Here is an 11,240-nt window from a genome sequence, read left to right as displayed (position 1 = left end):
ATTCTAGAGTCTGTCCTTTCTGCTGCACCACGGCCTCTCCCCAACAACTCCTGCAAAAAGAAACCCACGCACAAATCCTCACGCCTCCAAGCATTCTGAGTCAGCAAAGCTTTATTTGCACTGATGATAATGTGCACTATACATGGACATATCCATCTACCCTGACATCTAACAAACCAGGCTGGGCACATCTGAGGATACAAAGATGAGTGTGGTGTTATCCCTACCCTGGAGAAATTCACAGGCATGTGAGGAATCCAGCTGTCAATTTTTAAAAGATTTTATAATGTGATAAATTCATTAAAAAGCCACAAAGTGCTGCAGGAGCAGAGAGGGGAAAAAAAAAAAATTCCCTGCTCTACAAGGGCAGGGTAGTCACGGAAGATTTCTCAGATGAATCAGCATTGGGGGCTCCACACTTCCGGGTTTTTGCAGCAGCAAAGTGAGCCTCCTGGGTAGAATCAGATGTGCCCTAGAAATTCCTCTGCCAAGCTGATTCTTCCTCACACCCCTCCCTCACTCCAGCCCTAACTGCTCCCATTGCCTACACTTCCCTCACAGCCTATTTTCTTAACTTTTAAATTATATTATCATTGCAAAAGTATTTATTGAACATCTTCCCTGTGAAAGGCTGCCCTTGCATAGCTTTTAGTCTAACATTTAATACTCCCAAGACACATATTTTCTACTCCTACTTTACTCATTGAGGCCAACAGAGGATAAATTACTTGCCCAAAGTCATGGCCAGGATGTGGCTGTGCTGGGTTTCAGACCCAGATCAGTCTACACTCTTTCCACTGCACCCACTGTTTCCCTTGGTTATAAAGCTGCCCTTGCCTGTGGGCATTTGACATGCTTATTTTTATAAATGAAATGCCAGCACCTAGTCAACATCTAATAAAAAGATTCAGGAAGGAGAGGAGAGGGTGATTTTTTATATTAGAATGGATTTTTTAAATTTTTTCTACTTTTACATGTTTCAAAAAAATTTCATCTCCATCCCTTCGTGGTTCAAGAGCGTGATGATTGGGTTTTCACGCTAATGTGTGAGAAGTGCCTCCCTCAAATCTTGTTTGACTCGACTTTAGCAAATTATGTCTGAAGTGAAAAAAAATTATCTTAGTTTGAGAATGTATTATTTATAAATCAGAAATTGTGCATTATTTATTTATTTCTACTGAAAGAAGCAGTGCCATGCATAAGGAGATAACAGAGAAACCCAAATTAGGAGATGGGTAGGGAGAAAGCAGTGTAGAGTAAGAGAGAAAAAAAAAATCAGAGATATAAAGTGAGCATAAAGTGAGGCAGCTTAAAGGAAAAGGTCACACAGCCCAATCTTGATGTCCTTTGAAATCTAAAGACTCAGAAACAGTATCTAGAAAATGCTGATCTAAAGCCACGTGGGCATCCGACCACAAACCACATCTGGGAAATGTCAGAGAAGCAAGGTCCTCAAACCCTGAGTGCAAATGGCTCAACCAAGCAACCCCTCAGCGAGTGAAACTCTGAGTTCACAATACACAGTCATGCTCAAAAGAGTGCCCAGCAGCAGGGTTCTGCCCTTCCATGAGGTGGAGAAAGAGCTTTCATTTGTGTCTGTGGTCCTGTCAGCTCCTCCCAGCTTGGATGCAAAGCCAAAGCTGGTAACATGCTGCCCCACCCTGCTATACCCACCAGGCCCAGGGTGAGATTAGCGTTAGAGCGAGGGTGTGTGACTGGCCAAAGGAGGATGACAAAAGTCAACAAGCCAGGGGTCCAAACAGGAAAACACCCTCCCCTTGTGAAATCTCTGCCTTCTGTTATGTGCCTGAGGATGATCAGAGGCAGCACTTCCACTGCCACTTTGTCAGAGAACATTTCTCAGGGCAGGTCTGCCGGGGCTTTCTGCTGGACTCCTCCTGCTCTGACTCAGGTGGCTCAAGAAGCCATCTCAAACTAAAGACCTGCTGATAGGGAAGCTAAATCTGATGTTTCAAACCCTCTTGGATTTCTACTCTATTTCTGTGATGTCCTTTTCAAATCCATATGGGTTCATTAAATGCTCCCATAGACCTATGTGAAGAGGAAAAAATTAGTAAGGCAAACAAGCCACATCATTCTTTCTTCCGTAGCTGCCATATCAAAGGGCTGGTGGATGTAGTCATAGTTGCCATTTCCCAGGAGCTGATTATCATAGAGGAAAAGGATTTTATTTAAGGTAAAAAAAAAAAATAAATAAAAGCCAGCAAATTTACCAATTTTATGTTTCTAGGAAGCAGCAAATGCCAGGGGCTGGATGCAGATAAGATGATCTGAAACTAAAAGTGCATCAGGGATAGCCTATCTCCCAGTCCATTTCTAAAATTCCGTGTACTGATAAAGAATTGTCAGTTGAAGAAAACCTCAGCCTTGCACCTGTGCAAAAGGGAAAGGGAGCCAGTAGTCAAAACGAAAATCAGATCAGAAAGTATCAGCAACGTTCCAGGAAGAAAGTTGAGAGAAAAAGAAAATGTTACACACACACACACACACACACACACACACACACACACACATATACTGCATCAGGGAGTAGTCCTGCTGGTCAAAACAGATGCATAGCTCTGAGGTATGATTAATCCTTGCTTCTGTAACCTCAGCAATGCAAAGGCTGTTTTCCACCCAAACCCTGGAGAGTCTGTCAAAATGAGTTAGACTGGATCTCCTGATCCAGTTCTCCTGTTATACAGTTGAGAAAAGTAACATGCCACAAATGCAGAGTGCTCAGGACACTGACAAGAGCCCTCCACACGTGGCAGCTTCTGTCCCTGCTCGGTGGCAGTTACAAGCAAACGTTTTCATATTTCTAGGAATGCTTCTTACACAGAAGGTGAAATCCATCCTTCTCAACAGTCATGACCCTGAGAAAATGAGCCTAAGCTGTCAGATCTACCTGTGACCTGGAGTCCACAGGGACCATCTTCGTGCTCTCACTCTGCCCGAGGGTCTCACAAGCAGCCTGTGTCTCTCTTCTTGCCCTCTAAGTGACTTTCTTCATAGCAATGACTGCTTCTCAGGAAGAGCCCATTGTCTTCTCTTCTTATTTTCTGTATGCTTCTCTTCCATGTAGCTCACTTTCCCATGGCAGATGCACTATGGGAAAGCAATCGTATGAAAAAACACCTCGGCACAGCACAGTTTCCCCAAGACGGGGCTATCCCAGAGCACAGGGAGGACCCACAACAGAGGAGGTATCATTTTAGAATAGTACCTGTGTTCATTCAAACTGGCCTATCACAGGGTCTGAAATTCTACCATTAATGATGATTTCTAGAATACAACAGAGTCAAATGTGCCCTTATAAAATAAAATAAAATACTACAAATAGAAAACACTGAAAGTAGTTACTAGTGCAAAGCAATTGATTTTCTCAGCTATTGGATGATTGTGTGGGAATCTGATAGAGGAAAGAACAGGCTAGACATTGGAGACTCGGAAGGGTGGGAGGTAGGGAGGAGGTGAGGGATAAGAAAGTACTTCATGGGTAAAATGTACATTTGATTCAGGTGATGGATACACTGAATGCCCAGACCTCACGACTGTGCAATACATTCCTGTAATAAAACTGCACTTGTATCCCTTAATTTAATACAAATAATTTTTTTTAAAAGAACAAAAAAACACTCTTAGAACTTCTACAGCAACCCAGGAAATCCCTGTTCCAGTCCAGCTCCTCCCAACTGTTCTGCCCTGGTGCTCCAGGGGTTCATGAGATGAGGCTGTAAGTATCCTGATAGGCAGCATCAACTTTGCATAGGTTTTATGTTTAAATACAACACTAAACTCTCATCAGCCTGGCATGTCCATTGTTGCTCATCACTGGCCTTTAGCTCCTGGCCATTTCCCAGTTAAAATCAGTAGTGCCCTTCCCGGAAAACTTCATTTTCCTTCCAGCCACTCTCTGGCAAATACCTTTTATCTTCCTTTCTCTCTCTCCTGCCTTCCTCCCTCCTCTCCCCTCCTTCTTTCTACTAACCATTCTCCAAACTTCCTCTCCTTTATTAGGCAAAACTGGGATGAGTTACACTGTCAAACATACCACATGAAGCATCAGCTCAAACGGATTTCCAGTGAATTAAGAAAAACTTAGATATAACATTTCTTGTGTTTCCACTGAGCTCATAAAAGCCCAGGTTTCAGTCTGAAAACATGGCAGATAGTAAGACGTTGGAACTGAACTGACTGCCTAAGTATGGCACTGAGCTCTGGCAGTATGGGGACAGGGTGGAAAATGCATGCGCTTCAGAGGCTGCTGGCCTAGGGAGTCAGAAACAACTGGACTCAAATACCAGCTCCACCTGAATAGCTATACAACTTTGGACAAGTTGTTCGGTCTTTCTGAACCTCAGTTTTCTCATCTCTAAAATGCAATAACATTTTTTCAGAGTTGTGAGTACTAAATGAGTCAATAAACATAAAATAATAAATTAAATGAATGTAAATACAGTCTTTTTTAAAAAATTGGTTTCCTCTCTTCTTCCTGATCAAGGTATCATTAGTTTCTTTTGATTCTGAGAGCAGAGAGCTGGTTCCAGTTCCATTTCTATAATCCTGGGATTTCAATCAAAAGTGTAGCTTCTTATATGGGCACTGGATATCTTGGGCTGTAGCAAGATGAAACCAATGTCAAATAAAGGACATGGCATCAGATGAAAACTTCTGCTCAAGCTCCGTATCACACCTCTCCCTATCTTTACTTCTTTAAAAAAAAAAAAAAAAGTGTATTTCAATGAATAAAACCAGCCTAAAATCACCTCTTCTCTAAAGCTATGTTTGATCCATTCTTCCCACTGATTGATTCATTCAAAACTAGCATCCCTCCATATATAGAGGACTAGTTCCAGCCCCTCTACTCCTGCCAACCCCACATATACCAAAATCCTCACATATTCAAGTCCCACAGTTGGCCCTGTAGAGCCCGAGTACAGAAAAAAACAGCCTGCAGCCATTAAAAAGAATGAGATCTACAGGGTGCGGTGGCTCACACGTGTAATCCCAGCACTTTGGGAGGCCGAGGTGGGCGGATTGCCTGAGGTTGGGAGTTCGAGACCAGTCTGGCCAACATGGTGAAACTCCATCTCTACTAAAAATCCAAAAATTTAGCCAGGCATTGTGGCATGTGCCTGTAATCCCAGCTACTCGGGAGGCTTAGGCAGGGGAATTGCTTCAGGCAGGGAGGTGGAGGTTGCAGTGAGCCGAGATCATGCCACTGCACTCCAGCCTGGGCAACAAAGCGAGACTCCATCTCAAAAAAAAAAAAAGAATGTGATCGTGTCCTTTGCAGGGACATGGATAAAGCTAGAGGCCATTATGTTTAGCAAATTAACACAGGAACAGAAAACCAAATACCGCATGTTCTCACTTATAAGTGGGAGCTAAACGATGAGAACACATGGATACACAGAGGGGAACAACACACACTGGGGTCTTTCAGAGAGTGGAGGTTGGGAGGAGGGAGAAGATCAGGAAAAATAACTAATGGGTACTAGGCTTAATACCTGGGTGATGAAATAATCTCTACCCCTCAAAAAAACCCATGACACAAGTTTACCTATGAAACAAACCTGCACTTGTACTCCTGAACTTAAAAGTTAAATAAAATAAATAAAAAGAAAAAAGAAGCCATCCATATTCTTGGGTTTTGAGATGAAGAGTTTATGGATGCTTATATTCAAGTATAGTATCTACTTTTTTTTAACTCCATGAATACTGTCTTCCATCTGCATTTGGTTGGAAAAAATCCATGTAGAAGTGGACCCACACTGTTGAAATCCATGTTGTTCAAGGGTCAACTGTAATGGAATGCCCTCTGTCCCCATTAGAGAACATGGATTAAATGGTGAGAAAAAAAGAGAGACATGAGCCCTGCCTTCCAGGAGTAATTACGTATTTACAGATAGACCTCTTCCACTAGACTCCAGAGTCAGGGCCCAGGATTCTACATTCCAAGCTTGGCATACAGTGTTCAAAGAAAAATTTTGAATGAATGAATGACTGGTTGATTTCAACATTTCATAAAAGTCATGCTTTTCTAAAAAGGAGAAATCAGATCTGGTTTAACTATGTTTTTACTTTTAAAAATCAGTATCTTTATTTCTGGTACATCTTTAGTTGATTGGCTTCTATCTTAGTCTACTTAGGCTGCAATAACAAAATACCACAGGGATTTATTTCTCACAGCTCTGGAGGCTGAGAAATACAAAATCAAAGTACCAGCCAATTCAGTTCCCCAGTGAGGGAATGCTTCCTGGTTTACAGATAGCTGCCTTCTTTCTTGCTGTATCCTCGCATATGGACAGAGACAGAGCTCTGGCTTCTCGTTTTCTTCTTATCAGGACACTAATCCCATTATAGAGGCCCCACCCTCATGATCTCATCTAAACTTAATTACCTTCCAAAGGCCCCATGGCCAAATGCCATCACATTGGGGGTTGGGGCTCCAACATACGAATTTGAGGAAACTCAGACATTCAGTACATAACAGCTACAATCTTCCTTTACACAACACAGGGAAACTAGAAGTTTCCAGGGGAGATTTTAACTAGTTTGTTTAAAATCAATTTAAAAAGAAAAGAGAGGTTTCCAGGGACAAAAATTATGTTTCATGGAAAAATCAGAGCCAGGAGTGGTGGATTCTAACACCAGCTCTGCAACAAGCTATGTTAGACTTTGGTCAAGTTACTTCACTTCCTTATTCCTGAAAGAGGAGCTGGACTGATGATCCTTGGGCTCCACTCCAGTTCTGCCATGCTGGGGTTCTCATGGGTATCTACCCTTAAAGATTCTTTTTTAATTCGAGGGTCCCTATTGTTACCTTTCCTCACTAATCTCTGAAACAAATTGAATAGAATCCCACAAACAATAATGATGGCTGTTTTCATTCAAGACTGCCCCATCCATCAGGGAAATAATTGCCCTCCACTCCCCCGACCCCACCCACATGTTACCACCAACATGTGTTGCCACCCCACCAACATGTGTTTGAGTTGAAAAGAAAAAAACAGAAACCAAATTGAAGCTCTTTCAGAGGGTACTTTGAACTAGAAAAAATACCTAATTCCACTTATACAGGAGATGCTTAAGAGTTTACAGATGCTTCTATTCAAGCATAGTATCTATTTTTTTTAACTCAACACCAAAACCATACAACTCAATTTTTAAAAAGACGGACACTGATGTAATGCTGCAATTGATATACACTGTATGTTTTATTTTGAATTCTGCAAATGTGTGATTGCAGTCAAGAAAGATATACCCACAGAATCTTCAAAGAACAGAAAGCCCCTGGTTGAAGATCTACTACATAAAATATTCATGTTACTAGTTCAGGTTTCCTCTCTGTGTTTCTCCAAGATAGCCTTAATCTCAACTGGGGATTTTAATGGAGGTAGACTGTTAAAAAAAATTAAAAGGACCCCTCTCTGTCCCCCTGCTGTTTTCTATTAGCAGTGCATTACATTGTATTATTTTCCAATGTTTACTTAAAAGAGCTAATAAATATTAGATGGATACCTCAGCTAACAAGAATGGTGACCACAAAATATTGAACAGCTGAAGATTAGAATTTGAACAAAAAAAGTTTACAGAAGCCATACTTCTGTGCATTGTGCATGTAGGCATCCCAGCCCCCATTGATTACAGTATATACTGTGAAATCACATAGGAAAGCAAAGCAGATTTATTCTTTTTGCATTGAACCCTACAGTTACTTCCTTTTTGCTGGTAGATTGTGACTCTGCAGTTTTAAGTGTGAACTATGAAATCAATAATAAAATTACAAATCAGCAGGCAAAGTGCATATCAATAAAATTGTCCATTCTTGAGCATCTACCACCTGGCCAATCCAGGGCCTTAGGCCTCCACATGTACTGCTTCATACAAGTCTCACAGCACTGTAAAAAGGCAGCATTATCTCCATTTTACAGGTGAGAGATCTAAGAGAGGTCAGGCAACTTCTCCAAGGTCACACAGTTGGTAAATAACAGACACCCAGTTCTGGTGGATTCCTAAACTCATGTTTGCTCCTCTACACTATGAACAGGGAGCACAGGTGCCATAGAAGGCACTGAAGGATAGAAAGACACCCTCTCCTATGGATTGAATTGTGCCCCCTCAAAAGTCATATAGTGAAGGCCCAACAAGATTGTATCTGGAGATAGGGCCTCTATGGAGGTAATTAAGATTAAATGAGGTCACAGAGTGGGGTTCTAACCCAATAGGATTATCATCCTAATAAGGAAAATCAGAGTTTGCTCTCTTATCTCTCCAGGGAATGTACAAGGAAGAGGTCATGTGGGCACACAGTGAAATGGCAGAAGATTACACATTTGAATTGTGGCTAGCGAAACTGAGATGTGCTGTAAGTGTAACCACTAGAGTTCAGTCTTAGTATTAAAAAAAAAAGAATATAAAATACTTTATTAATAATATTTATATTGATTACATGTTAAAATAACATTTTTGATACATGAGGTTAAATAAAATGTATTATTATATTTAGTTTCACCTATTTCTTTTTTTTAATGTAGCTACTAGAAAATTTAGAATTACATATGTGGCTCCCATTATATGCGGATTGGACAGCACTAATCAAGAATATATAGTTAACAGGAAGAAAATTAGATTTCAGGATGACCTAAGTACAGAAGCTCCTCTATTTATAAGCAGATCAGATTCTGAAAGGCTGGTTCTAAGTCCGTGTGTTGTGACTTCTAAGTGAGGTTGTCAATTGGTCCTCTTGGAAACAGATGCCAAGAAGGTGTTAGAAATGCAAAAGATGTATTGGAGATAATGCCAGCGAAAGATAAAAGAAAACCTTCAGTCTATGGTGTAGGGCTGACTCCTATACAAGGAGAAGGGAGAGGAAGGAGAAGAGGGTAGCAGGAGGCTCAGACTACAGTGCAGCTCTTAGGAAGTTCTGGCCAGGCCAGTAGGGAGCTCTGGCAAGCCCTTGCATCACTCCTGATGCTGCCTGGGAATCAGATGGACTCAACTCTAAATCTTAATCAGATATTGAAGGCACCTGCAACTATGGGCTATCAACTTACTGCACTCATTGTGGCCAGTTCTCTTAAAGAAAGATCTAATAGGCACACCTCCACAGTCACCACAATGAGCAAGTGGGCTTTCACTTTGCACTCCTCAGATAGTTTCCAATAAATAGGAAATATCTGCCCCATCCCCAAAATTTCCTGTCTCAATATACCTCCATTCATCCAGTGGGTTGTTAATCTGACTAAAAACTAGGAGTCATCTTTGATTCCTTTCCTTTGCCCGCACTAATCATCATCAATAAGTCCTGTCCCACTGCATTCAAAATGTATCCTGAATCTTACCAATACCACCTTCATCACAGTAACTCTAGTTCAAGTCATTTTCTCTCTCACTTGAGTTACTCAGTAAACTCCTAATTGGTTACTTATTTTAATGCTTGAAATCAACAGTCTGTTCTCCACAGAATAGCCAGAGCAATATTTTTAAACCATAGATAGGATTATGTCACTTCTCTACCTAAAATCCGCCAGTGTCCTCCTGAATGACATAAAATTCAGACTCCGTGCCATCTAATATCTTGCCACATTACCAGGGAGCTCGTTAGAAAGACATCATCTTGGACCCCACCCCAGACCTAAAGAATCAGAGGAGAGCCCCAGATGACTGATGTGCACATACAAGTTTGAGACGCATCCTCTCCTACCAACCCCATCCTCAGTCATTACACATTAGCCACATGATCCCCCAGCTGTTCTTTGAACACACTAAGTACATCCTATCTCTGGGCCTTTCCACTTGCTGTTCCTCCTGCTTGGAATACTCTTCCCCAAGATCTTCACACTCCTATTCACTGTCATCATTCGGTTCTTTTCTCAAACGTTACCTGCTCAAAGAAAATGTCTCTAATTACCCAAAATAATCCTCCCTCCATCTCAAGACATACTGTATCCCCTTTTTCGGCTTTATTTTTTTCATATCCAGAAGCATCTGAAATTTTTGTCTACTTATATATTGCCTGTCTCTCACATTAGGATATAAGCTCCATATGAGCCGCCACTTATTTTGTTCACTGTTATAATCCTGGTGCTTTCAAAGGTGCTTGGGACGTGGTAGGTGCTTAATTAATATTTTTTGAATGAATTACTTAGTAAAAAACTGAGTGCAGGCCAGGCTTGGTGGCTCATACCTGGAACTCCAGCACGTTGGGAGGCCAAGGCAGGAGGATTGCTTGAGCCCAGTAGTTCAAGGCCAGCCTGTGCAGCATGGAAAGATCCCATCTCTACAAAAAAAAAAAAAAAAAAATACAAAAATTAGGTGGGCATGGTGGTGCACAGCTGTAGCCCCAGCTAATCAGGAGGCTGAGATGGGAGGATCACTTGAGCCCTGGGCAACAGAGCAAGACGCTGTCTCAAAAGAAAATAAGAAAGAAGGAAGGAAGGAAAAAAGAAGGGAAGAAAGAAGGAAAATGCATGCATATATGAATGTGCTTCTCTTTATTACAGATATGTGCTTTGTCAAAAACATGGAAAATTGCTGAAACAAGTTTCTGCCTACTTTTTTTTTTTTTGAGACTCACTCATAGAGTCTTACTCTGTCGCCCAGGCTGGAGTGCAGTGGCTCAGTCTCAGCTCACTGCAACCTCTGCCTCCCGGGTTCAAGTGATTTTCCTGCCTCAGCCTCCCGAGTAGCTGGGATTACAGGCATGCACTATCACACCTGGCTAATTTTTGTGTTTTCAGTAGAGATGAGGTTTCACCATGTTGGTCAGGCTGGTCTCAAACTCCTGACCTCAAGTGATTGCCCACCTCAGCCTCCCAAAGTGCTATCTGCCTACTCTTTAACTATCTCTGCAAATGTTGTATATGATGCCTTAGCCACTACAGAACCCAAAATTTTCATTTCACTATAGTACATCCAAAATGGCTTTAAATCTATGGAATAATTCATGATTTATGAGGATAAAGTCTTAGAAGAACTGTTACATGTTGAGCCTCTAAATTCCTCAACAAAATCCCAGCCTTCACATGATTTAATATTATGCTAATATGCATACAACATGGATGTTGGCCTCTGGTCACAGGTAAGTTTTTCCATTTTTCCAGCCCTTAATGATTATTTTATTATTGAACAGTATTATAGTTGAAAATCTTAAAGACACAAAAGGCCTTACAATGAAAAGGCCTCTCCCTCCCAATTTTGTCCTCCCTGTTGCCCTCCCCAACTGCACC

At 41.4% G+C, this 11,240-nt stretch overlaps 1 non-coding gene across 1 annotated transcript; it reads left to right on the top strand.

Annotated features, from left to right (window-relative positions):
- Positions 1-998: 998 nt before the first annotated feature.
- LOC126951876 (small nucleolar RNA U13) lies at positions 999-1,104 on the top strand. The gene has a single exon (XR_007724717.1). It is a non-coding gene; the product is annotated as a small nucleolar RNA U13 (small nucleolar RNA).
- The last annotated feature ends 10,136 nt before the right edge of the window (positions 1,105-11,240 follow it).

Source organism: Macaca thibetana, chromosome 3 (genome assembly GCF_024542745.1).
Source record: "Macaca thibetana thibetana isolate TM-01 chromosome 3, ASM2454274v1, whole genome shotgun sequence".
NCBI classification, from domain to species: domain Eukaryota; kingdom Metazoa; phylum Chordata; class Mammalia; order Primates; family Cercopithecidae; genus Macaca; species Macaca thibetana.
This window is presented reverse-complemented; position numbering and strand designations above follow the sequence as displayed.